Genomic DNA, 7,172 nt, shown 5'->3' with positions numbered 1-7,172 from the left:
AGCTGATACACATAATGGAAATCATCACACTCGTATTGTTTCATAGAATTTCTTTGATGGATAGAGGTGCAAAGTTTTTTCCTGATCCCCTCTCTCTGAATGTTTCCTCCTGGAGAGAAAGGTGATGATGGGAAGACAGAGAAGGTGACTTGCCACCTTCCTGGACAAGCTGGTCCCAGAAGTGATCCAGCGGAGTGTGTGATCCTCCTTCACAGACAGTCCTGATGGATGGGAGGCTGGGCTACATGGCCAACAATTTTCCAGCTCTCGGATTCTGTGCACCTGATTAGTTTGCTCTTTCTGGGCCCCCCTTTTTTTTCTTCTCATCTTATGGAAATGAAGAAAGCTTCAGAGCTCAGTGAGGGTAGGATATTAGTTGTAGCCATTCAACTTCTTCCCCAGATCAGTAGGGTATTTCCCTAAGGCTACAGTAGAGTTCAGTTTCAGAGAACACAGCCTGGGTAATCAGAAGAAAGTGAAAGTGTTAGTCACTCAATTGTGTCCAATTCTTGCAACCCTGTGGGCTGTAGTCCACCAGGCTCCTCTGTCCAAGGGATTCTCCAGGCAAGAATCCTGGAGAGGGTTGCCATTCCCTTCTCTAGGGGATCTCCCCGACCTAGGAATTGAGCCCAGGTTTCCTGCACTGTGGGTGGATTCTTTACCATCTGAGCTACCAGGGAAGCTCTATCAGAGTTGGGGTCAAATTAAAGCTCTGCAACTATAGTAGGTGACCTTGGGCAAATGAGTTCCTCACCCTCTGAGAGATTCATGGGAGTGTTGCAAAGATGAACATGTTAAGGTACAAACAGCACTTCTGATGATGTCTGTTCTGTGGTCAGCATCCAAGGTTGTTTTTGAGACAGTTTCAAAACAGGCCCTTTTCACCAGTATCACTGCCTACATCCAATAATCAAGCCAGGAGGTCTTTGTCGCCACCAAGTGGCCACCAATCACACTACACCATACGGGCCAACCTGACTCAACCGCTACTGGAAAAGAGACCAGGGAAACAGGTTCCTAAAAAAGGAGGCAAAGGAGGCAGGAAAAGATAGTGTACGCTACAGCTACCACCTCCATCCCCTGAAGTTTGGTTTCCAGGATCCTGCTGCTCCGAACTGTCCCCTCAGGAAGGCACTGACTCCTGTGCACCAGATGATTTTTTTTTTTTGGTCCTTAATTGGAAAATTTATTTTATTAAAGTTTTCAAGAATCTGTTTACAAGATGAGTAAAATGTAGGGAAAGGTGGGTAGAGAGATAAGCCTGTGTTCAGACTGGATGGAGTACAGGCCAGTGCAGCGCTGTGAGTGACTCTGATTGCCTGGAGCCCCACACCAGGGTTTTCAATGAAATTCAGGCCAAAGTGCCTTTGGCACAGTGTGTGGAAGGTTTTAGCAAACCCAGGCAGAGAGCGAGCTTCAAATCCACCTCGCCTCCTCTCCTCCCTGTCTTCCAAACTCCACAGAGACATCCTTTCCGAAAAATAGTTAGGCGGGCTCCTTCCATTTCTCCAAATGTGAAAGTGAAGTCCAACAGGAAGCAATTAACAGATGTCTGCCCAGCAGAGAGTGTGGGAGTTCCAGGCTGAAATGAGTACAGGCGGATCTTAGCATATCACAGGGTGGCCCCATTTACTCCCCATTACCTGGCTAAAAATAGCCTCTCCCTTTCTCAGCTTTCTGTCTTTATTAGCATCAGTCCCAACCGGTTAGCTCTTTCCCCTTGAAAGCTTCCTTAAACAAGTGGCAAGTGAGAAAACTGAATTCGGACCCTGCTCAGGTAAAAATTTCTCCGGGGAATTTCTAGCCTCTCCCTAGAATGGGAGGTGCCAGGGCACCACCACCCAATATTCCCGACCATTCATCCTGGGCCCCCACCAACCCTGCTCGAGGAGGTGGGAAAACAACCAAACTCTCCCTTAGGGGATGAGATTATATGTGGTTTTACAGCAAGAGCTTATTTGTGGCATTAAATGAGCAAATCATAAAGCATCGAAAATGATTAATTTCTCACTGGGCTGTCAGCGAGCTGTCACCAAGTGACAGTTCTGTCGTAAGTGTCATTTATAATGTCACGAGTCTATTCCCCCATCAATGTCATTAAACAATTACGCTTGGTTTAGAAAGAAGGAAGGGGGAGGGCGGGGGGCGGGGGGGGCCGCGCGGAAAGCCATGTGTAAGGCTTAAGCAATTATATACTTTGCTGTTCCTGGGTGGCAATCCCTGCCAACAATTAAATCTTACTTGATTTGTTCATTTAGGCAAATTATCAATTATTTGGAGGCGTCAGCCTGGGTAATTTTTTCCTCTCCACTGGCAGCAGCCACCATGCCCTGCCAGGATTGATATCAACAGGACCTAGACAGAGCTTTAATAATTAGCCCTTTCAGCCCGGGATCCGGCAGCTCTATTCTCTCTTTTCTGTGCTCATACTGGTGTGTTTCCTTTGTTAGAGCTTGGCATTTGGGTGAGACCACTGATTCTGTGAGCTGTTTAAATAAAGATCGCTTTTCCAGTAACGACAGCTCTTTTCCCCTTTCCTTGTAAAAGTTTGGTAAATGTAACCTGTTATGCAGCTACCCATCCTTTCCTCTTTTCCACCTTTTTTTTTTTTTCTGGTTTGTTGGGCCACACTGTTAGACTCCCATTCTGTCCCCGGCCGTCTCCCACGTGTCTGTGAGAGTGGCGTCTGTTCCAATGGCTATGTTCCCCAGAATGGCTATCAAAACGATCCTTTCTGATTACTACGTAACATCAATAGAGAAAGATGCTGTAGGCAAGTGGGAAGAAGGCTGGAGTGGGTGAGTCTGTAAGACCAGAGCTTGTGAGGATTTAAAAAAAAGAAAAAAAAAGGACAGAGGCTACTCTGGAACTCTAGAAAGGAATTCCCTTCTGGAATGGGGTGTCTGGGCTTCACCTGGAAAGGGCAAGTTTCTTTCAAGAGCAGCAAGAAGCAGGCCAGGGAGGCCCTGAACCAGTTATCAGAGAAGAGAAGCTTATACCAAATGTGGTCTGGGCAACTGTCATATAAGCCTTGAGGCCTCACATGCCTGCCTGCCTGCTAAGTCGCTTCAGTCATGTCTGACTCTTTGAGACCCTATGGACTGTAGCCCACCAGGCTCCCCTGTCCATGGGGATTCTCCTGGCAAGAATACTAGAGTGGGCTGCCATTCCCTCCTCCAGTGGGTCTTCCCGACCCAGGGATGGAACCTGAGTCTTCTTGCTGTCTTCTGCGTTGGCAGGTGGGTTCTTTACCTCTGAGCCACTGGGGAACCCCGAGGCCTCGTGTAAATTTAGCCTATTCCTGGTGGATTCCAGAACGTGGTACATGACTGCCCTTGACTCAGTGTTTTATGAATTTGGCTTCTTTTTGGCATCTGGGGAGGACATCTGATGGTTTTGGCCTGCCTGTATTTTTCTATTATGCAAAGAAGATCCCTGTTTTTTCAAGCAGGCCCATTCCTTGCCCACTCTCAGACCATGTGCTTTGAGTGGGGTTAACCTCCCTCCTGGCTCTGGAGGTGAGCCCCTGGTGAAGGCACGCCCAGTGAGAGCATCCTGTCTCCCTGGCCCCAGGCATTAGTCTTGGGGGGAAAGACGGGTCCAACCCATCCAACGGGAGCCCACGGGGAATGTGTTTCCTGGTACTAATGAGATGGAGCTTGAGTCTGGAAATGCTGGGGTACTCCTGCCACTACAAGAAAAGAATATGCCCAAGAATGAGGCCAGACCAGAGAAGGGCAGGAGAGGGAAAGAGGGGGAGCACTGGTGTCACTGGAGAATCTCGTCCAGCCGGCCTGAAGTCAGTGTGCCCTCAGGCAGTTTAACTGGATTGACCAATAAACTTCTTTTTCACCGAAGCTTCCTCAAGGTGGGCTTCTCATACCTGCCACCAAGAGAACTCTGACTAATCCAGATTTTTCCGTCCTCAGTCCTCCAGTTTCCTCTTCCATCCATTCTATCTGTGAGCTTCTGTTTATGTCTCCCAATTACTGATATAAGGGTTTCCATTTTGTTTCTATATTGTAGCTTCACTTTGGTGTGGTAAAGGGACCAAACTCACCATCCTTGCCTGTTGACCCCGTGGTGGAGGAGGCTTTGGGGTGGGAAGTGACATCCAGCTGGCTGTTTGAAACCTCATCCCAGCATTCAGAAGCTTTCTCACTTGCTGGCTGGACCGAAGCCAACTCTTTGAATTCAACTGAGCATGGCTAAGATGCTGTAAGTAGTATTCAAGTGTCCCTTTCAATCTTAGCAATAGTGAAAGAAAGGAAGAAAGAAGTGAAGGAAGGAAAGAGAAGAGAGAGAAAAAAAGTAAGGAAGGATGGAAAGAAAAAAGAGAAAAGGAAGAGAGAGAAAAAGGAAGGAAGGAGAGGGATGGTGGAGCAAGGCATGAACCCTTGTCTCTCATCCCCACGTCCCACGTAAGCATGTCGTGATGACATGCTGCCCCTTCCTGGGACACAAGCTCTTAAGACCCTTCAAATCGGTCTACTGAGAACAGTGTGAGAGTCTGACCAAGCTCTCCTCTTAAGCATTGCTCAGCTTGAATCAACTGTGTTTACAGGTTCTCTTCTGAGATTTTCTTCCCCGTCACCATTGTTGTTCAGCCTCTAAGTCGTGTCCAACTCTTTGTGACCCCATGGACTGTAACACACCAGGCTTCTTTGTCTTTCACCATCTCCTGGAGTTTGCTCAAACTCATGTGCATAGAGTCAGTGATGCCATCCAACCATCTCATCCTCTATCGGCCCCTTCTCCTCCTGCCTTCAATCTTTCCCAGCATCAGGGGCTTTTCCAATGTCAGCTCTTCGCATCAGGTGGCCAAAGTCTTGGAGTTTCAACTCCAGCACCAGTCCTTCCAGTGAATATTCAGGGTGGATTTCCTTCAGGATGAACTGGTTTGATCTCCTTGCAGTCCAAGGGACTCTCAGGAGTCTTCTCCAGGACCATAGTTGGAAAGCATCAGTTCTTCAGTGCTCAGCTTTCCTCCCCGATTTATCCCCGTTCGCTCAGTGAATATCAATCTCCCTTCACCCACACATCTCTAACCCTCCTGCTCTGTCAGCACCATACCACCTCCCGCATCACACCATTGCCCCCTCCACTCTGCCACAGGCTCCAGGGAGTCTCCAGCCCTTGTAAGATGGCATTTATAAAACCACCTGGTGATATTTCACAGAGAGGATGTTGTGCCTACACTGCAGGGGTAAGTGTAAAGTTACCCACCTGGGGTGGAGAAGTTGTTCGTCACATCTTCCATGGTCTTTGGATAGGGTCTACTGGCTGCCAAAGAGAAGCCTGACAAAAAGTGAAAAATGGAGTCCGTCAGGTGCCTGCTTTGTCCACAACACTACTTTGTGCCAATGATGTGCTGCTGAATTGACAGATTCTCTGGATGAATCGATTGGGTCTTTTGTCATTTGGTTGACTCAGAAACTGTTCTCCCTTGAGCTCCTTAGTTTGCAAAAGATAAATACACACTGTCCGGAAAGAACAATATGTAGAATAAACATGTGAGACTTCTAGTTGCATTTTGCAAGCAGAATCAGAGAAAGAAAAGGAGAAAGACGGGAAAAGATAGGTGTAGCAAGAGGGAAGGAGGGAGAGAGAAGGGGGCACCTGGCGGCAATTCTGCCTGGACCACTCAGCCACGTTGTGTTGGAAGGTGGGTTTGCCCTGCCCCGGCAGCTATAGTTGGGGCCCAGGTGTTTCTGGAACATTGAAGGGATTCTGTGGTTGATATCAGAACTAACGTCAGGAGAAAAAAAATCTAAATTACATTTAAAAGGAATCTACCTTTTTATCTTTTAACCTTAGGCCTTCCCCAGCCATGCAGAAAAATCAATCTTGCCTAATCCACTGACCAAGAGAAAGAGAAAAGAACAGACGAGAACCTTGCATTAAACAGTTGCTTGATGCTTAAAGAGGTATCAGAGGAAAGGAGATCCAAGGGCTCACCAGCAGGAGCTCAGGTTCCAAGGGCTGAATTCGAAACTGCTTATCCATAGCCCATGGCTGGTCATTAGCCAGAGACAAAGGATACATTGCATTTTAGCTTATTGATTTTTAAACCAACTGCAAAGCATGGCTTTGCTGAGGGCATGCTTTCTCAATTGTCTCTTTGCTGAGAGCTGGAAAAACTGATTTCTCTTCTATCCTAGATAGAATATAGCCAACTATATGACCATTATGGAAGCCTTAACTGGAGGAATCAAAATTGAGTTATTGCTACGTGTGATATAATAAAGAATATATCTGTTCTTTGTCCCCAGTTACCTGGCACAGAACTTCAAATTTCCAGACTGGTGGGAGTGTTTCTGTGTTTCATAAGGAGTCTCTCTGACCCGAATTTTTGCTAAAGAGGTAACTTCTGGATGAGCACTTCAATAGTTTCAAGAGACAAGCTAGCCACTCCAGGAAGACCAAGCACATGATTAGAGAATTGGAACTTACAGGCTCACACCCCCAACTCCAGGGAGAGAGGAGAGACTGGAGATTAAGTTCAATCATGTGATTAATTATTCCATCAATCATGCCTACTTAATGAGACCTCAAATAAAAACTCTGGACACTAAAGCTCAGGGGAGTTTTCTGTTTGGTGAATATATTTAGGATGGTGAAGAGGAAGGTATTCACCCTGTCTCCATAGGAACAGATGCTCTTAGGTCTAGTTCTGTGTATCTCTTCGTCTGGCTGTTCATTTACATCCTTTATGTTAACATGGTAATCGTAATCAGTTCTTTTCTGAGTTCTGTGAGTCATCCTAGAGAAATACTGAAACTCAGGTAGTGTTTTAGGGAGTTTTAGCCTTAGGGAGGAGAAGGCAATGGCACCCCACTCCAATACTCTTGCCTGGAGAATCCCATGCACGGAGGAGCCTGGTAGGCTGCAGTCCATGGGGTCACAAAGAGTTGGACACGACAGAGTGACTTCACTTTCACTTTTCACTTTCATGCATTGGAGAAGGAAATGGCAACCCACTCCAGTGCTCTTGCCTGGAGAATCCCAGGGACAGGGGAGCCTGGTGGGCTGCCGTCTATGGGGTCACACAGAGTCAGACACAACTGAAGCGACTTAGCAGCAGCAGCAGCAGCAGCCTTAGGGAGGCTTTAAATTTGTAGTAAATCTGTGGTCCCACTGAAATTGGCAGCTGAAATAAAGAGAGTTTTGTC

General features: G+C 47.0%; 1 long non-coding RNA gene across 1 annotated transcript; it reads left to right on the top strand.

The window, feature by feature from the left end:
* The first annotated feature begins 1,704 nt into the window (after positions 1 to 1,704).
* Positions 1,705 to 6,916, top strand: LOC139176269 (uncharacterized). The gene is made up of 3 exons (XR_011560683.1): positions 1,705 to 1,777; positions 4,027 to 4,218; positions 6,273 to 6,916. It is a non-coding gene; the product is annotated as an uncharacterized lncRNA (long non-coding RNA).
* Positions 6,917 to 7,172: the final 256 nt, after the last annotated feature.

This window comes from Bos indicus, chromosome 16, assembly GCF_029378745.1.
Source record: "Bos indicus isolate NIAB-ARS_2022 breed Sahiwal x Tharparkar chromosome 16, NIAB-ARS_B.indTharparkar_mat_pri_1.0, whole genome shotgun sequence".
In the NCBI taxonomy this organism is placed as follows: Eukaryota; Metazoa; Chordata; class Mammalia; order Artiodactyla; family Bovidae; genus Bos; species Bos indicus.
The sequence above is the reverse complement of the archived record's forward strand: the minus strand, read 5'-3'. Positions and strand labels throughout refer to the sequence as shown.